This window comes from Manacus candei, unplaced genomic scaffold, assembly GCF_025592945.1.
Source record: "Manacus candei isolate 608988 ecotype Guabito, Panama unplaced genomic scaffold, ASM2559294v1 h1tg000005l, whole genome shotgun sequence".
In the NCBI taxonomy this organism is placed as follows: domain Eukaryota; kingdom Metazoa; phylum Chordata; class Aves; order Passeriformes; family Pipridae; genus Manacus; species Manacus candei.
In genome coordinates, this window is record NW_026138053.1 from 16,732,417 (window position 1) to 16,760,199 (window position 27,783).

At 35.9% G+C, this 27,783-nt stretch overlaps 1 long non-coding RNA gene across 3 annotated transcripts in view; it reads left to right on the forward strand.

Moving 5' to 3' along the window:
• Positions 1-27,783, forward strand: part of LOC127477049 (uncharacterized) — a 157,433-nt gene that overhangs the window by 28,938 nt on the left and 100,712 nt on the right. For 2 of the 3 annotated variants that reach the window (XR_007906829.1, XR_007906830.1), the window contains exon 1: positions 14,021-14,626. The exons of the other annotated variant lie outside the window; for it this stretch is intronic. This is a non-coding gene — a long non-coding RNA (uncharacterized LOC127477049). Of the gene's footprint in view, positions 1-14,020; positions 14,627-27,783 lie in introns of those variants that run through there. 3 annotated transcript variants of the gene reach the window in all.

Consider the following 27,783-nt stretch of genomic DNA (forward strand, 5'->3'; position numbering starts at 1 on the left):
AATCTTAGTGGATCACATCTTCCACAGAGAAAAAGAAAGTCTTATTCTAAGAAGCAATTTTAACAGAATGGTTAACCTTTCTTGGGTGCATATAAAAGTAAATAATTCAATTTAATATGAGTCCATGGAAAATATTTGCTTATCTCTGTGGTTACTAACCTTAGGATTTGCCTGGGAGAGTCAAACTGATAAATAATATATAAATAAATATAAGTGCATCCTCTTAATGGTTTTCAGAGTTTTTAGAACTGATCAGCATTCTGTTCAAATCGAAACAGTGAATTGTTCAATTTACTGTTATTTTTCACATTTCGCGCTTTGCGTATCTGTGACTTGAATTTCACTTGAAATTACTTAAGATTATGGCTCGGTACCTTTACTGAAGATGTCCTTATTACCCTCTTCTTGGAAAGTCTGGAGACATTTTATGTCCTAAGTTCCTGCATTAGGTTTAGTTCTGTCCTTTACACCTTTAAAAACGTCAGAATCGACAGTAGCTGAAAGCAGTGCATAGAACTGGACTCTTCGAGAGCTACAAATGAAGTTAAGACCTTGATACTTGTTTTTTTTCTGTAAGTATAAACCATGATAGTTTCTCTACACTGATGTAAAGCATCTGACGTTATCAGTAGATAAGTGGTTGTATGTCAGCTTTTGACAAAAATGTAATGGACAGACATGTTCAGACAAGAGCTTAAAGATCCTGCTGTCTTCCTGTTGTTCTAGAGGAACATAGCCCATAAGAGAAAAACCCTCACAGATGCTCAGTAGAAATAGATCTGTATACTTCTGGAATTTGACACAAAACACCGTCAGCTGAACTTCTCTTTTTAAATCCTTTCCAATAGAAATAATTCACAGTTTTATTTGGAAGGAAGTGGGCCATGGCTCTGTTTGTATCTGCAGTCTGCATTACTTTTGTTCGCTCGTAAATGAATGCTGACAGACCTTAGCCAAAATGGTAAATGTTCGCCAATACTGTTTAGACTAACAGTCTAAATGAGAGCCTGAGAGCCCTCAGCATCCACCAGGTGTGTAATTAACCACTCAGCAGCCTCCTACCACCACTTACTCAGCTTTTACATAGCACTAGTGAAAAGGTTAATTGTCAGGGTTCTTGCATTAAAACATGGGCACAGAAGGCACTCTGCTGTGGGGGGTGGCCCACTCTGGTGCCGTTACCATTAGCTGGGTAGAGGATGGGACTGCTGGGTGACCAACAAAGAGAGGGCAGTGGGTAAATACCAAAGTGTGCCTCAGCTCACAGCCCAAACTGGTGGGACAGACACAGTATGGGTGAGGAAATGTACCTGCAGGCAGAGTGATTGCTGGGAGGAAGGAAGTGCACTGAAGACAAAGTAAAAGGAGAAGAATGGTATGAAGGGGTAGAGTGGCAGTGAAGTGAATAGGGACAGAGAAAAGGAGAAATGAAGCTCAGAACAGCCAGTTACAAAATATGGGGAGAGAGAACTGAGGCATAATTGTAGAGGCTCTCAGAGTGTCTGCCGTTGTTGTTGGGCTCTTTCTGCACCTGTTATTTTCAATGTATCATTACTTCCCCAAAAGCACGTACAGCAAGAGCTTTTAGGATCCCTGAAGTAGATAAAGGATTTTTCTTTGTCATTTAGCTTTTTGCTGTTCAGAGTTGTTCATACTAAAACTGGATTAATGATAAGTTATCACATGAAATTTTACTCTGCATTATACCAGTATAAATCAGATGTTGCTGACTTCAAATTACTTTCCTGTTGTTTTTTTTTCTTTTTTTACCTACATGAATGTCTGACAGTAGCCAGACTAAATTTTCTAAACAAAGTTTAGCCCATCAGTTCCTAAGAGAAGTGCTTTGAATTGCCATTTGGGGCTACAATAAATTCCTGTGTTTGTGCTAGCAGTTACAGTATGGATAAAAATTACTGCAAATGGACCTTCAAATGTGATGTCAGAAAGTGATGTGATGCTCAGGATTTTGATGGAGGAAAATAGTTGAATGTGAAAAACAATGAACTATCTTTAATCAATTTATCTCTCATTTTAACACCACAGTCTGGAATTCAATAAACCAGTACTGAATAATTTCATGGGCACCAGAAACAATGATAATTTGATTTTTACTTTCTAGGATGCAGTGAACCTATTAAGTACATCACACAACAATGGAAAATTTTGTAAGATGAAAATAATTATAGTGTTCATGTAGCAAGCAGAATACATGCCATTATCTGAACTGTTCATATTTTGTTTAAATTCATGATGAACTTCAGAGAAAAAGTAGCAGTTCACAGGAGGGAACTGTGACATGGTTCATCAAAGAGATGAGGAAAGTACAGTGAACCCTCCCATCGTGAAAGTTCAGTAAAAGATGTCTTATACTTTAGCAGGAAAGGGGCAAGACATGACTGGAACACTGTGATCATTCAGTCAGTGTAGTCTGGCACAACTACAGAACTACTGCCAGACAGGCATCAGACCAAACTAGGTGGATGGGCATTTTATCATTTTTATTCATTATTTACCCAAATTATTTCCTACTTCTGAAAGGCAGAGGAATAGCAAAGGAGATGATGTACTGAGTCCTGTGCAGGAGTTGGTGGCAGATGGTCAGCATGTTGTGAACCACTGTCTGGACTGCCTAGTGAATCAAGGGAAGTCATTCAATTTTTGTCTTATGTAAACCCATTCTTTACCCTTTTCATATTAGTCACTGGGTATTTCAAAAGGTAATGGGAATGTCAGAGGAGTTAACCTTTGTTGTTCAGAAGATGTACCCAATTTCAGAAGTAAAGAATTGGCCTCTTTTCTGCTCCATTAGCTTCACTGGTATCACAAGGACAATGTGATTGTTTACTCAGCTCAGTGGGAAAGACCAGCTGTACTCCATTTTGCACTTTCTCTGCTTCATATCTGTAAGGAACAGGAATGTATCAGAAGACTTTACCATTATAAATATACTAGACAGGCATGAGACTGCCCCTGCCCAGAGACTAACAATTAAGTATCTAGTAATTTTTCATGAATTCAGATTTTTTTTTCTCCCAAACTGAGATTGTCTCCTTGGTAAGCACATGCTATTGTAGGTTGCAGAATATTTCATTGCAATGAAATGGAGTGTGAACATATTTTTAATTTCTACTATATTAATAAGCTAGTGCTATAGTACTTTAGTGCTTAAACTACTAACTTAGTACTTTAGTGCTTTTAGTCCTTTAAGAACTCTCTGTTGTATCTAATCTTCAAGTTTAATCAAGAAAGCGATGGTAAAGCTTGTTTTCAACCCTGTTCCCCCCCCTCAGCTATAATGATTGACCCCCTGTCTGGTCAATCATTAAAGGACATTTGGGATCTTCATGATAGGCTTCAGATGATGGAATGGAAGATGCTGTAAAGTATTGTATGTGAAATAGATATTTCATTCAATATATGGTAAACAGTGTGATGGAGAGAGGAAGAACAGTTGTGTTCTTTTCCTTTTATAAGAGAAAAGCTTTAAAACTTTATGCTTGTTTATATTCCATGTGTTTAGCATCATGATGGAACTTTACAGCCTGAACAACATCTGTCTTTTGTGTTAGAAATAATACAAAATGGTGCTCTGCTGTCACTGCCAGGTCATACATGGTCCCATGCCTCTTTTACTGAGTGTACAGTGCTTTGCATGGTGAGATATAAGAGAAGCAGGTGTGGTTTTCATTCCAAAATGTGGAATTCATAATGCTGATTTCATATGAAGAAGCTATTTTTAGACTGCTGAAAAGACTTTACACTTTGGAATAACAGGTATTCCTGTAGAATTTTTGAGTATTTCCTTCACTTCACTTACTATTTTCTCATATTCCCATAGGACACCCTTCTGAGGCCATTCACACCTGTGTCTTTTGAATGTTATTTTCTCTGAAACTAGAATGTGGTAGCTCTCTAGTTTTGCCTAATTTTGTCTTTTGAATTTCGTATTAATGTAATTCTTCGTTATCCACTGTTTAGGTAGTGACAAGATATAGTCCATTCTTCTTAGCTTAATAGAATTTACGTATTTTATAACAAATGCTTCTTCTGTGTTAGAAATTTTGCTGCAGTTGCATATAAAATAGAGAACTGGAATATGATGTTTCTGCCCTGAGAAAAGGGAACAGGTACTGGATGATAGTAGGAATAATAAAATGGATGGAGCATGGAAGTGTAAGAAGATACTAAAATGACTGTTAAAATTCTGAACCTGTACTTGAAAATTGGAAGAGAAAACAAAGGTTCCTAAATAGCATTGTGTAGAGATGTTAATAGCATGAACATGACAGAGTTGTCTTCAAAACCCATCTCAGTTTCTTCAAACTATACGGTGTTTGAAAGAAGAACAAGCTCTGTTTGCTTTGAGAGAGATAGAAAAGGATGGGTCAGCCTTCAAACATTAAACGAGGCTGAGAATTCTGGCAGAGAAAACGTAGCGTGTAGCAGCAGAGCTAAAAGGAAAATCAGGAACATAAAATGAGTAGATAATTGAAAGCCCAGGATTGTATTTTACAGAGAATGTCTGCATTTTCAAGTGCCTGAGTGGTTAACTCTGGAAAATAATGACTTCAAGTCTAGCTAATTAGTATGCAAACCAGGCTTCTTTTCACCTCTGTCTTATACATTTAGTACCACTCTAACTATCCATCTGTTTCTTTCACATGGTTTTAAACTGTAAGGTCCTGATAATTATTCAGCTTTTCTTACTTTCCCTGGCCTAAGTTTTACGTTTTGGGATTTCCTTCTTCCTCTGTAGGCTATCAGCCAGAAGAGAATAAACCTAGCCAGCAACTTGGCTGGTGCCAGACCACTAGCTCCCACCTGGTAAATGGCTCAAGCCAATGTTATTTTTACTACTTTGAAGCAGCCTAAATATCTTATTTCTTCCGTTGTGCTCTTTGCTATTAATTTTCCCTTAGCAGCCTTGCTTGATTCAGCTCCTGGCAGTCAGGTGAATTGATATCAGACTGATAACCTGTGCAGCATCTTCCATTTATAAAAGCATTGCGTGGCTGCTTAATTCTCCACAGAAGATTTATATGGTGTTCTTGTGTGAAAGAAATTTTGGAGAGATGTAAACCTGTTGTTTATATATGAATGGTGTTCAGTAATGTAAAACAATCGTAATTCTGCACTGTACTGTTTTTGCATTAAATACATTTTTACTACATTCTATTATTAAACTAAGCACATTCTTGACAGTATTTTATTATTGTAGCCTAATTAATACTTCTAGAAGGTACTTTTTATAAAGAAGTATTTAAATGCAAATGCAGTTCTTCAGACAAGTGTCCTTTCTTGTGTTTGAACAATGAAACAAAGCAGTGCTTATTACTGATTCACTGGAAGGCTGTCATTTTGCACAGTTCAGTCTGCATGACATAAATCTAAAGAACAAAAGCAGAGAAGTGATTTAATAATTCTGGGAGGGACCAAGCTTAGCAGTATACCCTACAGTGTCTGTAATGTATAATGGAGTATAGATGTGTCCCATGCAGTATTAAACTCAGTAGAAAACAAGCCCTAGAAGGCCATATGATAATGACACACATCAATTTTTGATCTGAATATCCTGACCTATTTTCACTTCTGTTGCTGTTACTGCATATTGATTTTTGTTAACTGATCCTGTTCATATTACTGCATCTTACCATATATTCATACATAGCCTTCATTGCTGGGATACAGGAATTATTAAAAATTTCTGTGTATTTCAGTAAGCTATAATGCAAATTTTGTGGATGTTATACAGGGCTTCTCTTTCGTTTTAGAGAGTCACTCCAATAATTTAGGTCTCATGCTTAACTCTCTGTTAAACTGTTAATGGAACCTTTCAGTGCTTAAAAATTTTATCTAGAGTTTATTAATGCATTACTTTTTCAGTGGGGAGCATTTGATTTGGGTTTAGGGAAGTCTTGTTCACCATGAGGACAGTTAAGCAATAAAGGAGTTTGTCTAGAGAAGCTGTCTTCATCCTCAGAGATTTTCAAGACCAGATAGGATAAAGCCTTGATCAACCTGGTTTGGTCTAATAACTCATCATACTTTGATACTATATGTGGTTTCTAGCATTAATCTGTTCAACTTAAAATTCCAAAGACCTTACCTTTAGAAAAAACCTGGTCTGTTAGCTATCCAGCTGCTTCATATCAATATCCACTGACTATATTGCACAGAATTTCTCGTGACTCTGATAACATATTAAAGTGGTTGGATAGCCTATGACTGCAAAATTACTTAAGTCCTCTGAGTGCACAGAGATGAGCTGCAAGTGAGAAATCAACATGAAGCAATTGCAAAATGCCCTTGCTGCTTCAGCAAATAATGGTTGTGATCCCAGAGCAAAGTAACTCTTGCCCAATGATGGTGATTTGACTGTGGACTATGACAGTGATTCACATGTCTAGACAGGGGAGCCACTGTTCAGCTGAATGAGAAGCATATGAGAATAAATTATATACGTAGATATGTGTATGTATGAGGTATGATTATAGATTACTTGCTGGAGAAGCAGAACATATGGTTGTATCATGGTACTCATGATCAAGCCATATAATACTACATACTGTATCTGGTGTTCTACTGCCAGTGGGCTTCCTCTCTGCCACTGTGTATTCTAACTCCTGTGACATCTCACAGTCTAGATCTCTCTGTAATAATTTTCATTTGCTATAGGCCAGGAGGATCTTCCCCCTCAGCAATCTTTTGTATCTGTCAAGATAAATCATTCGTTGCTCTTCCAGAAGTAAAAGCAGAAAAATAAGCATAAGATGAGTAAAGCCTGCCATTTAAAAAAAGAGCAGAGTAGGACAGTTTTATTCTTAAATCCACAGAATTTTTGTTTTGTGAGAAGCTGTGCCTCTGTAGTTGTATGGAACACAGGTAACAAAGATTAAAAACCATCAGCCATTGTCATGCCAGTACTTTTGACTTGGTTCTTTTTCTCTCCCAGGGCATTCATGTCAGACTGCTTTGAGAAGAATAATTCTTTTTTTCAGGAAACCAATGCCCCTTCTTTTGCCAAACACTGCCTTTCATATGAAAAATCCTTTCTTTGTGCTTTCCCTTCTTCCATGTAACAATGCTTTTCTGCTGATACATGGTTTCAAAGCATGTTTTTCAAGCATGTTGGTATTCATCCCTTGATTTGTCTACCTGAGCACAAAACTTGCTCCTTCTGAGAATAGCCTTAAATCAAATTTAAGTAGAATATTGGAAGGTAGATTGTAATAATCTATTTATATTTTATTTGTATCCAATTTTATCAACTGTATTTCTATCCAATTGGGAAAGGAAACCTGTTCTGAGACTCTACTTATTGTTCTTTCTGCCATATCCCATCTTTTACCTTTCCATCTTGCACCATTCTGCATTTGCTTTGTCCTTTGTTAATCATATGCTCTTCAGTTTCAATAGCACAAATCTGAGGGTATGATGAAAAATAGTAGGGCTGGACATGGTTTCAGTTTTGGAAATCTATCTCCCTAGGGTCAGATTTTCAGAAAATTCAACAGTTTATAGGAACAGATTGCTTATTTCTTCATTTTTTTTCTGTACTTTGACTGAGGTCAGAATTTGCACATACAATTTGAATGTGATTACAGATCAGACTAACTGCATCTGTACTTAAATAATAACAACTTGTCACATATACAGTGTGAAAATCCTTTCTTTTGCATCCTTTTACAACCACATTTGGGGTTTTTTTGCCAGTATAATATGCAGGCTTGAATTTTAGGAGTATGCAGTCTGTTTCCATATTTATTGAAGAAAAAACTTTTGTGAAACTTTGAATCTTTGAAAAGCTTTATTTTAGCATATATAGGAACTGTGACCCCAGCTTTTTCTTAGGTCTGCTTGCATGAATAAAAAGCTTTAATTGGTCACTGAGTTGTAAAAATTTTCGTTTTGAAAACTGTCTTTCATAATGATGAAAATGAAAACTTTGAATTCTGTTACTAAGTTACAGGATATATGGGACCATATGGCAAGTCACTGTAAGGTCTATGAGAGATTAATGCTGACATGATAGTCAGGTCCAATTTGACCTATATTCTGTACTAAGTCACTCAAAATCTAGATGTTGTCCTAGCGTGATAATTAGGATGGGCCAGTTTGCATTAATCTCTCAGTTGTTGTTACAATTAATTTTTGTTTTCTCTTTCCCTCCTCTTTTATTCTCCCTTTCTTTAAAAAACATTATTTTTATTCTTCAGTAGGAACTTTTCACTAGCTAAGATGGATTGGAGGAAAAGATTGAGAAGACATCATCTTGTCTCTATCACCCATCATAAAATAGAGACAAGAGCTTAAACACACACACACACACACACACGCACATATTTACGGAATCCAGCAAGCTGAAGCTCTTAAATGTTAAGTGGGTTGATTTCAAAGCCTTTGAGTGACAGAATATAAGGCTAATGCTCATGATTGAATCTGCTTGACTCTTACCAGCAAACAGAGTGCAACAGTTTTTCATCAAAACCATTTCTACAAAATCTCTTTTATATTATTCTCAAGAGTCAGAGGGAATATTACACATTCAGAAATCTGGAATGGCACATTATACCTGCTTTGCATGCACATAGCCACATAATCCTTATAAAAAAGATATGTCGTGTGAACCCCTAGATAAACCCCTTAGGAAATATTTGCAAATGTAAAGACCCAATCTGTGTGCATATATGTGGCTTTCAAATGTGTTTACTTCATTTCTGATTAATGGGTATCTTTAGGATGTGATCGAGTGCTTGCAAGGGAACCAGAGAGTAATGAACAAACATTACTTTTGTGTCTTGTTATTATCTGTAGGTCTGTCATTTCTAGTATTCTCTTCATGCACCTAAACTCATGTTCACTTTATTCAGGTTTTTATGTTTGGAAAAAAAATATTGAAAGATTTCTTGAAACTAAACATTTTTGGAAGAATCAGCGAAGTTGAAAAGCATTCATTCCTACCTTTGAGAGAAATGTCCATAGAATTTATTGTTTGAGCTCACCATCCGAGCCATTTTATTCAGTTCCAGTACTTGTTTTACTAATGTTCCAAAAACCAGTGTTTGAGGCTCTCAGGGGAAAGACAGGCTATTTATTTAATTTGTCAGGTCTGGCATAAATCATAACCCTGTTGCTCTTGATGCTGTACAAACAGAGTTAATAAATGATCCTTGCCCCAGGTGCTTAGGAATTAAGTCAAAGACATCAGATGGTGTGTAGGTATGACAAATAGAAGAGTAAAGAAACCCAATAAATAGTGCCGGTTAGGAAGATAGATTGCTTCCTGGCATATCAGCATCAAGGGGTTTGTAGACTTCTCAGAAGGGCTGGGTTTTCATAGAGGTGGTGGTGGTGGTGGTGGGATATTAATACTTTACAGTATTTATAGGGAAATCCTTGCAAACATAAGAGGGAATATGGAAGAAAAGCTGGAGTTGCTTGTATGGAAGATAAACAGACAAATTAGCTTGTTATACAGTTTTAGGGGATAACATTTCACTTGTGACTGAGGGTGAGATGTAGCTTGCTTTGTTAGTGTTTTGCTCTAGCTTTCAGACATATATGGGAAAAAAGTTAGTAGATGAAAGGGTTAACTAAGATACTCTGGAATTACCAAGGGAGATTCCAAAGCCCGTTACTGTTATTCTCTTCTTATTTTGACTGACAACACTAAAGGCTCAGTGTTAGAATGCTCTAGATTTCACTTCAAATATTTCACTTCAAATTGCATGAGCAAAGAATGGTGTGGTGGGATTTTCCTAGTTCTGATATCAGGATGAGTGTGGTTAATTACTTTAATGGGTAAACAGATATATATGTATATATATACTGAGAGGGACATAAATAGAAAGAGAATAAGCTAACTATTCCATAACAATGCAATAAATTACTTCCTCATACCAATAACGAAAAGGAAGCTGGAAGAGCATCTAAAAATACTGAAGTAAAAATAATTTTAGTTCATCATTTAGAGGAAATTATCCATTGAGAAGTCTGGTAGACTGCCAGTGCCTCAGCCTTCATACCCAAATGCATAGAATGGAGAGACAATTAATGAAGAGATTTTTTTTTTTCTCAGATAAAAAGTTTTTTTAATGGTTCTATAGCAACTGTAATCATATAAGAACAGCAGTAATTCGAAGCAGAAATTTGAATATATGGGTAGTTTGTGCAAAAGCCTCACATTTGTACTGTAGAACAAACAAAAAACCTAATTAACTACATTTATTTACCAAATAATCAAAAGTAGCCTAAACTTTTAGCTCTGAGCAAATGATATGAAAACAATATAAGGCAACAAGATTAAGAGAACTAACTGAAATCATCCTGATTCAGCAAAGCTGACTGAAGTGCTTATATGCTCCATATTAAGCAATCTTTCTATCATAATGTGATCAGACTGAGCTAGATAGGCCTAATCCTTCAGCAACTTGCACTCACCATAAACTAGAAGGAAGAACAAAAATGCTAAGGAGTGTCAGTGGAAAAGGGAAGAAATTACATTATTTCATCAGTAGACAGAGATTTGTGACAGTCCAGCAAGTCAAGATAGACTGAGATGGTGTGGGTAGGAGGAAAAGTTCAGTGTGAAATTTAAGATAAAGTGGTAAGAGTGGTAAGATGAGCTCAGGCAGGGCAGCTTCTGCTTAAGTTGAATTGATCTTGTACAAACAGTTTGAAGCAGAAATCAAGTGAATAGACAAGTTCCCAGTGTTTTCATTTGAAAGTATTGGTTCAGTAATGCTGTACTCAGTAAAGTACAAATGTTAGGGCACTTATTAGATACATGGCACTACTCTTGGTTAGATCAGGTTAGTTTGGTTATCAGGGCCAAAATTCTAACAGTGAGTTTTGAGAATGTTGGATAGTGGTCTCATTGAAGTCAGTGAATAACACATGTTGATTTCAATTAATTCTTCCTGCTGTGTATCCTGTAATCATTTTAAAGTCGCTGGCAGCTTTATCCTGTAGCATATGTTTGATGCTGAAAGATTAATCTAATGCTTTTCTGACTTCCCTTTTCAAAATTGTATATGACAGTGAACATTTTCTTTTTCAATGGTAGGTGATACTCATAGCAATAAGCATCATCTTGAGTAGAGTCAACATCTTTCATATATGAAGTCTGATTCTCTTTCTCATTAAAATTGAATTTATTAGACTGGAGTGCCTGATTCAGGTTACTGCATATAAAATTTCATTTTGATAACACAGCTAGCTCATCGCTACCAGGACATGGCTGCGTGATTCATCATCTCTTCCTCTAAGAGACATAGTTACTATTTATATGAAACACTGTGGGGATGGACAGGGGTCTAATTTCACAATAACATTCTTATTTTTACTTTTCATTTTTACTACTGAATAATCCTAAGAGCAACTAATAGCTAAGTACCCTATAGTAACATAACCTGCTTCCTCCCTCTTGTAACAACTGCCGTACACAGATCAAAAGCTGCACTGGCTTTTTAAACCTTGAGGCAATATAACTTTAATTAACTTGAAAATGTTCTGTAGTTACATTTTGTTATAACAAGCAGGTTAAGATAAAGACTTGCATTGTACCTAAATAGAAATGATGAACCATTTGAACAAGCGAAAAACAAGCATAAAGTTTCTTTGGAAAAACCATCAGTGACAAATGTGTAAGTTTATTTTCTTTCTCATAAAATGGGTTTTTAGTTTGGTACTGTCTTTTATGTCTTGGAAAACAACTTTCTGATGAAGTATTAAGGTAATACATTATGAGAAGACTGTGATCTTTTAAAGAAGTATTCTACTAGGATTAATTATCTCACTGTTACTCTGATGACATGTTTTTCATAACCTTGAACTCAATGGGTTGAAGTGAATATTTCATTTGCACCAAAGCTCAGAAAAGCTTCAGTGAGAAAAGATGAGGGAGAAGCTAGAATTTGGGGAAACTGCAATGGGGAAGTGATCTAATAAGGAAGGAATGGTCTGGAGGACTGTGGAAAAAGGAAAAGAATGACTTGTTGTCTGGTGAGAAATGAAAAAAATTAGATTATAAAGTTAAAAAGGTGCTGTTTAAAGAACACAAAAATTCACACCTGAAAGTGAAGAGGGTGGACATTCATTATTGTCGTCATCAGAGAGAAATAAAAGCCAACGCAGTTATTGTATAAGGATTGAATTTTTCTCCCTTCAGGATAAAACAGTATCTATGTGTCTTGAAAACACAAATGTTTTCATGTTCTATTGTAATGTTAACCAGTTTGGTGACATTGTAAAATTTAAAACAGTGTTCATGTTTCAGGGCAAATGAACTGCCAGAGACAGTTTATAAGACTGCCTGTTAGAAAAGACATATCAATTTTAACCAACACAATCCCAACGTTGAGTTTAAAATAAAAATAAAAATACAGTATCAATACAATGTCTCTAGGGAGTTTTGAGAGAGCAGAAGATTGATGGCTAAAAGATACTAGATTGTTCTTTCTTCAGGTTGTCTTTACTGGAACAGTACATGACTCTGCAAGTATTCTGAGTGTAGGTAAATGATGCAATGCATTCTTAGGCAAAGATACCTGAATCAGTGTTTTTATACACCCAAACACTGTCATTTATTTAAGAAAGTTCTGGGAGCAGATACACTAACAAGTTTTCACAAGTTGGTTCTGTCCCACAGGTTGCACATTCTTTGCATATTAGTGAGTAATAAATGTTTTTTTCAGTAACATGTAATGATTAACATATAACTATGGATTTATATCTCATATACGTAGTCAAAAAATTATGATGCTGCATGCATAAGTGAACTGTTTGTTTTCTAGGAAAATTAGGAAACAGAGAGTAATGTGGCATAAGAAGAAAAACACTATATTCAGTCAGTTCCTTACAGTGATTTCTATAAATGAATCTAAAATTCATTCAGCTCTTATACTAACCAGCTGTTTGTGGAATGACGCCAAAAGAAAAATGACAAAAAACCATGTGAATGCCAAAAAATTTCCTCAGGCTGTTCTAAGGTTGAGAAATGCTAGTGCTTAATATTTCTTTTTCATGAAGTTCTGTATTAACTGAATTAAAAATTTATCAGAAGATTATAGCACATTTCTTAAATGGCAATAACTGTCCTGTATGATCAACATTTATCCTCCTCGGTGTCTAGATCACTTCTTCCCATTCTGAAAATTTTAAAAGTACTGGCAGAAATACTGTCAAGGTTGTGTCAGATAAATCCTTGCTCTCCTTCACCCACTGCTTGGAATCTAGAGGTTGTAACCTCAGGTTGACTGGAAGAAGAGGACAATGTCTTGCATCAGGACTTCCATGGTGTAATGGTTTTTAGTCTAGACCTTCCTTCCTGGTAACCAGGAAGGAAGGAAGTATTCCATCCTATTTCTTTATGTAATCAAACATATAAATAGAGAGAGAAGCCTCTTCCTCTCTTCTGTTCTGCGAGGTTTGGGGCCAGCAGACTCCCGTGGCAGGTCTTGCTCCTGTGGGGGAGCTGAGGCTTGGTCGGGCCTACAGGGCCTGTTGTTTCTGCCGATGCGGGGTCTGGCAGTGTGGCGGTGGCGTTTGGCACAATCGTGCTGTCTCAAGAAAAGTATTAAGATTTTCTTTGGCTGGTTCTTTATGGAGTGTGTATACCTGTTTTTAGTGTTTTTTTGTTTTGTCCCTTTTCCCTTTCCTTTGGGGGTGTTGGGGGCTTCTTTCTCATGTGTACATAATCTTTGTAATTGTATATAAATGTAATATAAGTGTAAATATATTTATATATTGCTTTAGCTCTCTTATTTCAGGTCTCTTGGTTTTTTTTTCTCATTTCCTTTGTTTTTTTTGGGGGGGAAGCTTTTGCTGTGGTGTTGGAGACTTGGCAGGGAGCCAGCTCCAAACTGCGACACGTGGAGACTGCTGAAAAAGTCAGTCTTTTCAGGGGTCACATTATTAAATATGTACTTTTTGAGCTGGAAAATAATGTTGCCAGTTAATCACTTAGCAACATTTGTGTGAAGGACCCTCACTTGTGAGTCAGATCGGAATCAAAGAATAATCTGTTCTTCCTTATAACAACTGTGAGGTTCTGCAAAATTATTTCACCTAGAATAGGACTTAGACTAAATCCCAGATGAAAATTGCCAGTTTTATTAGGAAGTCTGAATATATGGCATGATATCTGATGGATCAGATGCATTTGCAACAATCATTTCGATATGCAGCACTAGCATGGCCTGTTATTCTAGAAGCTTTGGGTCTGGTTGTTTCATACATCTTACTTGTTTCATCTTTTTTTAGACTTGACTCTGTGGCAATGGGGGTTATAACTGTAAAATTAGTTAAAGGAGACTCAAAGCCCTGCTTCAATACTGCGTAGGAGCTCAGATGGCCCAGACTCTTGAATGTAACCTACAGAGACATATGTATATTATTTCACATATTTCCAGTATATAGACAATTCATTTATTTGAGAGAAATAAGCAGTCACTATTTTCCCTTTTTATGTAAGAATACTTGTGGATCAGAGGTTCTCAAAGTTGTGCTCTTCAGTCCTGGTACTTCAGTTATCCAAACTTGACAAGTATGTATCGTGTCTTCCAACCTGTAAGCCAAGATTTCCTTCCAGTGGACATCAGGCTATCTGAGACAAGAAACTCATGTAAGTATCCAGGTCTTATCACAATTTTAAATGCCGCTGATTCTCACAATTTACGTGTCGTGACTTAATGGAGATTTATAATTTATTATAAATTATACTTAATGAAGGTATAATTTAAAGATGATGATTCATGTAAGAAATCTGTCTTTTTCTCCTGTGAGGCTTGATTCTGTGGGAGAAATGGATGGAATCTTTCATGTTTCTGATTACATACATTTTGAACTGAGGATTTAATGTATGCACTTGAAAAATCCAAAAATTGAAACTTCATACAAATTAAGCAATCTTTTTCAAATTTACTTCCTCCACTGGAATCCTAATAAAAAAATTGAACTCTCTCAAAAATACCACTGAACTGCCCTTTTCTAAAAGCTTCGTCCTTGACTAGATTAATTTTTTTTTGGTGAAAGTTTAACTGGAATGCTGCTACAAATAGCTGTGATTCCAAGGAAATTTAGAAGAGTTATCTTTAAAAGAACATGATTTTTCATAAGGGGCATTTATTACTCATTCAGTTCACAGACTGTAAAATGCTTGTGTTTTTTATTATTATGATTATTTTTAGTGTTTAGAACTCAACTCACCTAAAGTTGTAGAGAGTGGAAGAGATCAAAAATCAAACACTGATTTCATACTGTATATTAAATTATCTAATGGCCACTCTCAGAATCTGTAATTAACAGAAATAGTTTTAACTGTGTAACGTTGTGTAACGCTGACCTCACATTCTGCCAGCTCTTTTCACAAGCCATTACCTTTGCAATAACAGTGATAATTCACAGTATCCAATGATACTAATGACAAGCAATCTTTTATAATGTATCTGAATATTTTTTTTTTAGAAACCACCAGAGAATATTTAGTAGTGCTAGATTATCTCAAGGAAGAGCATGACAAAAACCAGTTCTTGGATAAAATTGCAAATATCACATGACACTGCTCTGAAGAGGCTGCTCATAAGACTGCACATGTATATCTAAATATTGTTGGTTTCTGTTAATTAAAATATGTCTGGTGCAGCTGTTGCTTTCAGTGACAGGATAAATGCCATTCTTCATATATATGGATGAAATAGAAACTACAGTTTGTCCCATCCTGTGGAAGAGGAAAATTTTCTTCTGATAGTTGAGTACGACTTACTTGAAAGCCCAAATAGGTGGGGGGTTTTTCAGGTTTTGAGGGTTTTTGTAATTTTTTTTTAATTTATATTGAAAAGAAGTGCACATGCTGGAGTAATTATACTTTCAGTATTGTGGTTCTGTAATAGAACATACAGTGTAATAATCATACCGATTTTATTGGTGTAATTGTAAGTGACAGATATCTGAGGCTCACAGTCATTTTAGCCTGACATTTGCAATTATTGCAGCAGTATTGATGGAAAAGGATTAAGGATCTCTCAGATGCCAAACCCCATTATTTCAACTTTATGTAGAGCTGTCAAGTCCTAATAATTCTGCAGGGATTTAGCCATCACAGCGTAAAAAGGCATGCAAAAGGTTTTCGTAACAATTTTAAAGCTACTACGGACCATCAAAATGTAAATGATCATAATTTAATGAATATCGAATTTCATAACTTTCATTTGACAATTTTAAAATTGTGCTCTATATTTTAAGTGACACAGTGGTCAACAGTTAGAAATATCCCTTAAATAAGTCTTAAAACTGTCTGTTTTTCCTGGCATCTTAGAATTGTGATTCATGAGAGTGCATAGCCCAGTTCAAGGAAAATATATCCAATGTGCAGTAAAATGGATTGAATAGTTTTTCTTTTCATCTGACATCTTCATGTCAACAATCTGCAGTCTGGTCTTTCAAGTCTTTTCAAAGGGAGATAATTCGTAAAGAGCTTCTGTGATTTATTTTTAAGACAGTTCCATGAAAAATGAGTCATACTCAGTACGTTGCCGAACTCTTTTGTATTATCGTAGGATACTTTAAAATACAATGATTCCATGAAGAATTTATTTTAGTCTTTAACCTCTTCTTTTGGAGATTCTGAATACCTACTGTAAAATGCTCTTTTTAAAATCTTACTGTGTTCAGGAAACCGACTCCAAGGTTTAGAATCTTGTGTGAAAGGAACATATTCTTTGTGTTAGACTTAGCTGTTTCTCTTTAATGACTTTCTTTTTCCTGACACTTCTGCAAAAGCAGATACTGGAGTGTGCATTGAAGATGACCCTTCGTATCTGTTGACAGACCTCTTAAGCTGACGACTTTTTCATAATGAAGATTCTATTTCTTTGGTAGCTTAAAGTTTCACAAGAAGTCTACATGAAACTTAGCACTTTGACCAGCACAGTTGTTTCATCTTTATGGATGAAAGAAGTTGATGGTTTTTTATTCTGTTTTGCTAATTGGATTCAGAGAGGTTGCTTTAATTCCACATTTTTAACAATGACTTATAGCCATCTAACAGAGGAGGTGAAAAATGATGTCTTTGTTCAAGAGTAGCAACAATGCCAATAGGATTTCCAGTCTGCTTAGAGCTCTTCTGAAGTTAGAACTCTGCTAAAGTCACAGAAGTGCAGCAGGCATGCTTGAAGGGAGGGGGTACATAACCTCACTGACGTGAAAGTGTTTTTAAAGAAATATGTTCTCTAGCTGTATGATGTTTGACCTGGCAAGAGTATTAATCAGAACCCAGGCTGCAGTACTTCCTTATTTTTTGTTTGGGGGTTTTTTTATCAATTTTTTTAATAAAAATCAGTTTTTCATCTGTTAGTCACCAAGATATGCTAGAATTTAGTATATTCCTTCTTGACAGCTCAAAGACCTGTTGGTTTGACTTCTGTGTTTGCTGTGTATGATTACTATATATCTTATGCTCACTCTTTTTTCCCACTTCAATTTGTAGTTAGCTAGTTTGCCTGGAGCCCAGTAATTTGTTGCTATGACTGTTGGATGCTATCCCATGCTTTGTGTCTTTAATGAGCTCAATAGCTTGTTTTGAGCTTTTGCATCTGGTAAAATAATAAGCATGACATCTCTGTTAGTCACAGCCATGCCTGCAGTGAAGGGCACACTGGGTTTTGGGCTTAAAATAGATTTTTCTTCTATAATCTGTGTGCTCAAGCCTACAATAATTACTGAACAAAATGTTCTTAGACATTTGCCTGAATAGCATCTCAATCAATGGCACTGCTTATGAAGGAGAAAGGTATTTTTGAGACATAAAGAGGCTGTGCTCATAAACTGGCATTTACTTTCATGTAGTTCCAAAATCTAGACCTGACGTTTTTGTTTTCATTGTAATTTAATCAATAGGTGTGCTTTGATCAGACAGCTAAAAGTCTGTGTGTGCTCCTTCCCCACAGAACAGCAGCTTGGAAGGACCACTCCCTTTTGTCCTGAAACAAAAGATCATTAGCTCATTGTTATATCAATGGCCATATTGGGGTGGTTTTAAGGAAAACTCACGTAGTTCATCTGTGCAACAGGAAACTGATAGAAACAGGAGTAAAATCCAGGGAGAACCTTCACATGCTGAGTGTAGTGAAGAGATATGGTTTATTTATCCAGAGAATAAGGATAACCTTGGCTTATTAAAATGGGCTTTATCTGTCTAGAAATTTTCAAAAAGACTTAATTTAGCCTGTTCTGCAAGTTCTCTTCAAGAACCATCCCCCAACAGGTAGAGCCTTAGAGCAGACCAGCTGTTGCACTATGAGTAGCCACAGTGGGAATTGTTTGAAATACTGTCAATTGGTCTTAAATGCTTTAGGAGATGTAGTATCTCCACAGATTAACAAGTCATAAAGTCACATGGTCATCTGAACAAGGAGAATGAGTAATTAGAGCACAGTCACACAAATGTTGCTTTGGAGTGACAGGTTAGGGCTGGCTGCTGATCTGAAGGAACTGCCACAGGGCACACTCTCAGTCAACAGCAAATACAATCAGCATTAGCTGACTACTCTGAGCTGTCCAGGCATGTGAGCGATTACTGAACAAAGAGTTGTTTCTGATATGTGAGTTATTCCAGAAAGACAAGGGAGTAGCTATATTTTAGCCATAGGGCACAATTTGGCTTTTTGGGAAATGGCGGAGTTTGGAGGAAACAGCAGTGCTATCCCTGAAACAAGTTATGCAGTGTAAGTATTTGTTTCACAAGAAGTCTAATTCTCTGATAAACACAATTAGGACAGCATGAAAATTATTTAAAAGTTAGATAAGAATGAAAAAAAAAAGAAACATGACAATTGCAGTCCCTTCCTCCTGACACAGTGAACACTGAGGCCCATGTGGGTTTGTAGAGAGGGAGACAGTTTCATGATTTCTTCCATCAGGTGGAAGAAGTCACCAAAGCATCATGGCTGTGTTAAGTGAGTTACTCTCTCTGACTCCCAAAGGCATCAAAGTTAGTAAATTGCACTAGATCTCTTACGTTATATTTTTTCTTTCCACTTAAAAATGAAAGCAAAAATAATAATGCAAAAAGATTAACCAGGGAGAGAGTATTACTGTTAATACACTTGACAGGCTTACAGGGTCTAAGCCATGCATGTTCACTAGAGGTTTATATATGGACCACAGTCAGAGAGAGAGACAGAAGCATCTGTGAATCTGGCCATGTTTTGCTTCTGAATGCTTTGTGGAAATGTTGGCACTATTAGTGTTTTGAACAAGTGGAAAAACAGAGAAGGCTATAAAATAAAAAGACTTGGTAATCCGTGGTGCAGAGTTATGAATGAAGTGTATAAGTTCAAGTTCATCCTTTCTAAAGTCAAACAATTTTAAAAAAATATTTCAAGGGAAATAGTGTGACGTCTTCTGTTGTGTTTTGGGTGCAAAATCTATGCTGCTATGAGAAGTGAAAATAAAAAAGGAGCTGCTTACTCCATAATGCTATTTTGTATGACTTAAAATGTAAAGCTTATCAAAATAAGCCACGCTTCTCATTCGACATTTAGTTTAGAATCCTAAAATCTTATGAGAAGCCTTTAGCATCCAAATTCAGCTTTTGCAAATCAGAATGCTTTAGTCCAAGTTGAGTGCATCCGTAAACAGGGAGCTTGAAACTGGCATGACTTGGAAGAAGTGGATCCTCTTGGGATGAGGGCGTGTAACTGATAGGGCATTTTTGTCCCAAAGGGCTGCTTTACCTGAAACTGTTTAACCTACAGAGAAGTCTGCAGGGTTCTATTTCCTGTAACAGAAAGAGTTTCACTGTATAAGAAGTATGGTAAAAGCACATTATCGAAGAGGAGGGTTGTGGTTAGTAAAGTCCTCATGATATTTATTTAAAACGGTATAAAATTTAAAAAAAAGGTGGTTGTTCTTAGTATGTGTGGTAAGTGCCAGTGTTTTCAGCTGCATTACTGTGATCAGCCTTATTCCCTTTGCTGTGTTTGTGTGTTGCCTGCCTCTGTTCCCTTGGGAGTCCTCAAGAATGGAACCTTGACTCTATGACTTGAAAACAAATATGTAATATGAAAACAGAAGGTTACTACCTTTGAGTTGTTACCACCCATAAAGCTATACAGAAATGGTAAATACCTCAAGTCTTGCTTCTAACTCCAAATATTCCTACTAAGGTTAAAAAGGACCTTTAGATTGTAGATTCTTCTTGGCCTGTTTCATAATTGCTAGTTTTGCTACTTCAGGTATAAAGGTGGGAGTATGCAGAGCTGTGGGATTTAATACCATAAGTGTACCTTCAACTTCAGTGACACCTATTTTATGCCTGGCATTTTACTGGGTGAGGGACTACTGAATAAGATCCTGTTTTCCAAGAATTTGAAAGATTTACAGGAGTTCTTCAGGAACACACTCCTTCCTCTAGTTTTCTCTTCTGCACCAAAGTTTACACGTATATTTTCAATCTGTGCATGTAATTCCTACAATACCAGTTATGGATGCATCCAAGAAAGAAAGCATCTATGGTTTTCACAGCCCAGCAACTTGAACATATTTTCCTTTTGTAAACCCAAGTTTCGTAACGGTTGAAAGGGAAGTTAAGTTTGATAAGTGCTGAAATAAATCTCTAATTGGAGAGGACCTGTTAAGTCTCTGCACAGACTATATTCACTTAATGCTAAAGAATAAGGACAACATAGGGCATCAAGATTTCTCTGTGTTTCCTTATTTATTTGAACAAGAAGACATAGAGAATATATAAGCAATATGTTTTTTTTATCCCATAAATTTTCCTTAGGGCAATTTCAAGGATATTTCCTTTAAAAAAGGTAGAGGTAAATCTGTAAGAAAATTAGTGCTCTTAAAGACACATCTTTACAAATTAATACATTACATTAAACAATATAATTAATATGTCAAGAAATGAAGGTCTTATAATTCCATAAAAATATTGATATTTCAAAGTAAGACTTTGCAACTTCTCCAGTGTTCACATAGAAACCATTGTGGTTTCTATGGCATAGGAAGAAACAATTGTAGTTTTGTACCAGTATGTACTTTCTTCCAAACTATATATATATAAAATATTTTTTTAAAGTGGTTGAATACCTTAATCAAAATTCTAGCATGAAGTCCTACTATCAACCATGGCTAAATTTACAGCAGTTCTAAAGCCAACATGTCAGGATACCTGGAGAGACAATGCATGGATTTAATATTGTTTGCCAGTGGGAATTCCTGGAGCTCAAAGTAATAATGTCTTCTACACTAATGTGCAGTGAAGTGAGTGTAGCATTAATCTTCATAGAAAGTTCAGTTCTCCTGAGAATATGGAAGGATAATATAAACCATGGTAATAGGAGGAAGGAGCCAGGTAGCATGGGGTTACTTTTATATAATTTCAATCTGGTTAAAGAAAGTCTTAATTTTTTCTCTCTGTCAGCATTCAGGATGATAGATAACAAGTATCTCAGTGCTGTGAGCATGTATATATGACTCATACATCTTGGTTGAGTTTGAAATTTTGAGATTCAATTAATAAAAAGAATTATTAAATTACTATAGCATCACCTTTTATGCTATTTATGAGAGAATCTGGCTATTTCAAATGCCCTATTTTCCAGAGGCTACATTTCTGCTATGAAAAATGTGCTTTAAGCTGAATCTTAATTCATAATTTGCCACCTGAGAATCAGTTATTTTGCAGTACTCACTAATGTAGCAAGAATTTGTTTGACTTTATATAGGGAAAGGGATAGAAAGCTGAGTGACTTCAAACTGGGGCTTACTTGGTAGTACAGAAGTGTCCAAATGGAAATGTACCACTGTGCTTTGTTCTTTCCTTTACAGACGTAAAAATCTTTGTATTTGCAAAAATAGTTCATTGTTGCTCCTTTAATGAAAAGAAATTTTACTTTGACTGTAACTTTCTCCTTTCTTGCTATCAGTTTGATTAGAATCTCATCAACATTATTTTAAGCATGACTTTACGTCAAGATCAAAGGGATGTGGGGTAAGAAGAAGTAAATACCCTGACAGTCACTGAACTTGATGTTGCAATGGAAGGTGTGTGTGGGAGAAAGCATGCTGAAGTACAAGAGGGGATTTGATAAAGAGGTCAGAGTTAGCAGGAGGATAGACTGGTGATCTGGCAGGGGAGCTGTGCCCTGCATTCATTATGAAATGTTGTGCAGGAGCAGCAAGAGCTTTTTTTCAGATCTGTCAGAAAAGGATTTCTGTCTCTATGGCTAATCCATGTGACAACCTCAGCTCACACTTTCTGTTAAGGTCAGCTCTCCAAATACTTGGACAAAGCAATACTCCAGGGAGGCAGAAGGAGTGAGATGATGGGGAGACTCTAAAGTTCATGTGTATTCACTGAACTGTGCCTAAACCAGCACGACCTCACCATGCCTTGTGTCTGCCCTGCAGCTCAACTACTGTCGCTGTGCAGATCAGGCATATACATTTACTTGCACTACTGAATGCTAGGCGTGGTTTTCCACACCTAAATTTTCTTACATGTCCTTTGTCATTTTAGAAATACTTTCTGAATCAATTCCATTCATTTTTATAGCTGAGGAGGCAGGACTCATGTCGTGGTACTTTGTGCAATGGAAATTTCAGTGCCACCAAGGGAACAGGCCTGTTCAATACCTGTTTGCAAATGAGAAGACATTGGATTTCTGACTACAGTGACATATTGAGGTTTAATTTATGGATGTTTATGCAGCACTTTTAAATTCCTGGACATATGTATCACACTGCAAGAAATACAGTGTAGCTTCCTTGCTAGGGTTTTTTATTGCACACAGGAGCAACCCAGACCCTTACCAAAGGTCCTTGAAGTCAGTGAAGCTCGTCAGCTGAACACAGTTCTAGTGGGGGAGTATCTTAGTTATCCTGGACTACAGTGAATAATTACAAAATCACTTTGTCACTCACGTCCTACTGAATTTTCAGTAGGAGCAGATAAAATTTTGAGTAAAACATTTTTATCCTGAAAAATGCATACATTATTATAATTTTTTAATAAAATTATCTGAGAAATGTTAGCTAAAATAAAGGTTGAGTGAAAGAAGGGAAAATAATAATAAACAAAAATAGTTTCTTGCAAAAGTCACTTTTTGAACAAAGTCACTTACTTTGAATAAAATAAGATACTTTTTCAGCTAAAGTATTTAATTTTCTAAATTTTCTTTTTAATTCATAATATGTTAGAGAATTTGCATGTGTTTTTTTTTTTTCCATCAGTATGATAATTCCTAGAGAAAGAAATTGCTCACAGAAGTCTAAGTTTTAGTTATGTGTATTTGGAAAGATATTGGTATGGGTTTACCAGGACACATAGATACACAAATATTCTTGGACCTGTTACTACCTTGTTGATTTTTCCATGGCATTGTTCTGCAGTAAGTATTGGATATTTGTCTTTGCTAATTTTATTCTTTTATCATTGTTTTAGGAAGTATTGCTTTGGTTCAGTACGTAGATCCCTAGATACAAGTGGCTAGATAGAGACATACACATTTTAATATTACTAATTCCTTTAAGTTTCCACCTTTTGGTTTTTTCCCAGGCATGTAAGTAATTTCTTTTACTATCTACCTGATCAGTGGTATCTGCTCAAAAAAACCCAAACACCCAAACTTCCTTATTTTCCCAAGCATGAGACATAAATAGCTTTTCTACATATTAAAATACTTTTAATAGTGTGACAGTTAAAGCCTTATGCTTTCTTGTGCTTGAAGTTAGTAGTCCAAAGAGAGTCATACATCAAGAAAATTTAAAATTCAGTGTAATGGTGAGGAAAAATTACAATCAACTCTACAGCCAACAGGTTGTAGAGTAACTTTTGTCTTCCAAATGAATTCAGAAAGTAAGGGGAGCTTTGCTTAGCTTTACAAAGAGTTTTTTCACCTACACAGTTAATGGAAGTAAACATCACAAATCTTAGGCTCCTACAATTTTCAAATATCTGCACTGGAGTGAAATGGTCAGCACAAATTCACTGAGTTCCCCACACTGCCTGTGGCCCATTCTGCCAGCTGAACCTTAGACAAATGTGACAGGATCCACTGCTGAGTTTCTCTCAGGGCTTTCCTGATGTTCTCTACTGATGTGGATAGGGAGCAAGAGTACAGCTTTGATGATCTTATGAGAATGACACCAAGATGTCTCCCTTAGGTAGGGATGCAGGTTCTGATATTCAAAGAAATCACCATCTTCATAATGACTCAGGGCAACTTCAAGCAGGAATGTTATGCAAAGAGTTACACTGGCAGAGCTGGCAATGGTAACAGGGAAAAATGAAACAGAAACATCAATATATCAGTTATCTCATGTAGACTGAAGCCTCTTTTTGCAAATTTGCTTTGTGTTTGACACTACTTTTTAATGTTGAATGGAAGAATTGGAGGACTACTTCTGTAATCTTATCAAATTAGTTTATTTTTTTGCAGATGACTGGGAGCTAGCTAAGTAGACCATGATGGTGTTTCTTTGATGCATGGTAAGCTGTATTCAAGTAAAATTTTGGTCAGACTGCTCCAAATTCCCGCTGGATTGATCCCTAATAGACTGAATGCTGGTAATAAATTTTATTTTCTACTCTTTTCTTCTAAACCAAGGGATGTTGGCCTGAGGACATTCCTGCCTCACAGTTTAGTCACCTTTATTCCTTTCTCTCATGATGTATTTTGTTCTGCCTTAATTTTGAGGATAAGATATGACACAATGAGAATATTGGCAAAGCTTATATTTCAGTGATTTACTTCAGTTTTATAGGCTAAAAGGATATAGTGTTTCAAAAATCTCTCACTTAATGTTTTGCCTATCGAAAGAGTACAAAACCTTCCAATTTCCTATACAATGAGTTATCCACCATGTACAAAGGCATTACTGGTGTTTCCAGTAGTCTCCTTTCTTGCCTGTTGTTACTGAAATGCTGGTCACCCTTTTTCCTGGCTTATTATCTAAAAAATTTTAGTAGGTGCTGAGGTAAAATGCTGCAGTTGAGGATCACTGCCCTCCTTTGCTGCAGTGCTTGTATAATTAAGACTTTCCTCTTCATCAGTTTAAATTGGATGAGCAAAGATTACAGTTACTACAGGTACTACATCTGTTCCTTACACAGTGCCACTAACAAAAAAGATGGTTTCAAGATGTGTTCTGTGATATATATATATATCTGTTTGCTCAAAAGTGGGGATGGGGATGCAAAAAACTGTCTTTGAAAGGAAGAGATTAATCTATTGTAGCCCCAGGCAGCAGTGATTTATATTTAGGAATTTATGAGAGCTTTACTCACGTCTTCATTATTTAGTAGAAAAAAAAATCCATACCTATTTTTGTAAGTGCTGTATTGACATGTTCTGCAGATGTTTCTAGGGCCTGTCAATACACTATTTCACATTAAATGTATGCCATTTTCAGTATGTATTAGTAAAAAAAAATAATCCAAATGGGACTTCTTCTGTGAAATATATACTATATGCATCTCTTCAATCTGTTTCTCTAACCAAGCTTTGAACTCAAAGGGTCAAGGTTAGTGGAAGAACAAAGTAGTAGGGCACCACTGTTACAGTGCTTTGCAATTTAAAGAACATTGAAGTCACTTTAGTATTTCAGGTCATTCTACTAGAAGAATAGAGAGAATAGAAAGGTAAAACTGTTTTCCAAGTCCAAGAAAGACTAACTCCCACAGTCAGATGTGTTTCAGGTTGTGGGCTTGAGTTCATAGTCTGTCATTCCTGTAAAAGTCTGGAATGAGAAGTTCTCTTGCCATGATTCCCCAAGTTCCTGGGGATAAACTTGTGCATTGGCCTTTGTCCTTAATCTGGGGTTTTGCATGTTATCAGTCACAAGAACCACATCCTTTGGATGCTTCTTAAATTGACTCCCAGAAGTTCTTAATGGAAAACAATGGTTCCTGTTTTCAGCTTGTAAACAACTTCAAATTCCCATTCGTGGACCCCTTGCTCTATAAAGGGGCATATCACCAATCTCTAGGAATTTAGTTAAAATCATGGCTTAATGCACAACATTTTCATTGGTACAAGTTTGCATAAAATTTCACTGTAGTTTTTATGTGCCAGTCAGGTGAACCAAATTAATATCTACTGTTGTACCATAGTCTTAAAAAAAACCCCCAAAACCAAAAAAACAAGCAAAAAGAAAAATAAAAAGGTCAGAATTAATTTGGCTGATGCTGTAACTTGGAAATTTTTCTTTTTTGGCTGGTTTGGTGGGTCTTGACTAAGAAGGATTGAAGTTTCTGTTTTGCAGTCAAGCTATTTAATATCTTCAGTTTGGTTTCAATGGAAGTTAATAATAGAGGCACAATAATTTGAGACATGTACTTGAAACTGAAAGTATAGTTCCCTCCTCTGTGCTTTGGGAAATATTGTGTTACACAACAGGACAGAAAGGATTGATTTTTAAATACCTGGAGAGCCTTCCAAGTCCAGCGTAAACAGCAGAAATTTAATAATTATAGCTAATTAGTTGACCAGATAACAAAGAGCCATGGCTCATGCCTATATGCCATGAGGTTGTGGGTGATCTTGGGAACTCAGTGGGCTGACCTGCAAATTAGTTATGGAATGAATTCAAGTAGATACTTTCCGTGAAATTGGTGCTATTTAGGACATCAGAATTATGTAAGGATGAGTTTTTCATTGAAGTCTGAACCTTTACTAGCTTCTATCTTCAATTGCCCAGATCTTCATTTAAATGTACAATATTAATTAATGAAAATTGCTTTTTGAATCATTATTTCAAAGAACTTCTCATTAAAATAAATTTGAGAATACAAGTGTTCTACAGGGAACCCATAGTAAATTAAAAAGGGCTTCTCCTGTATTACATATGATGGGCTTCTCATTGTTTAGTAATTTATAGCTGATACAATAGTGATAAATTGACTTTAGTCTTGCAGTGATTCATATGTCCTAAAGTACAGATACCAAGTTAATAGGAAAGTTTAATGAAATATGAATCCTACCTTTCTGAAATGAGTTACTGTCCAGAATTCAGAGCTGCATCTTTTCTTGGTCCAGGTAAGTAAGTGGTACCATGTAATTTGAAGATAGTGGGGAAACCTCATCAGGAAGTTTACAGAAGATTTGGATAGTCAATTAATCTCTATTTACACTCTACTTACACAAGTGTTTGTTTTCCCAGTGCAATATGACAGTATATAAGTTGATGGTGGTTCTGTGTACTGTGATTTTTCTTTGTGGGAAAATAACATTAAAGTTAGTGAATTGATTGTTTTTTTCATAAAAATGTACCTCCTTAATTCAATAGATTGGAGCTCTTAGGAGAGAATGAAAGAAAAGGATTTGTCCTTTTAAAAGAGGATTTGAGTTTAATTGGGACTTTGTAGTTATGTACCTATCTGGATCTAAAAAGAAAAAGTAAAAAGATTAAAATTTTTGTCAAATCACTCTTTGACCCACAGCATAAAGTTCTAAACTTATCAGTTTTGCTTGCACAAATAGTAATGGGAATTGAATTTCAAAGAAATAAGCACAATAATTTGTAAACAATGAAATTTAAGTGCAAATTTTGAAGTATTAATGATAGATGTATTTTCATTAATGTATTTATATAATTCTGTAGGGTTTTGTCTGCCCGATTCAGACTAAGTGACGCAGCATCGATTCTTAAAAATGCTTCTGAACAATTCAGAATTACAGCAATTACAGTATTTTCTAAATATTTTCAAGAATAATCATCATCGAGAATACTAAAATCACTCACTGATGAGTTCACTTAAGTTTTTTTAAA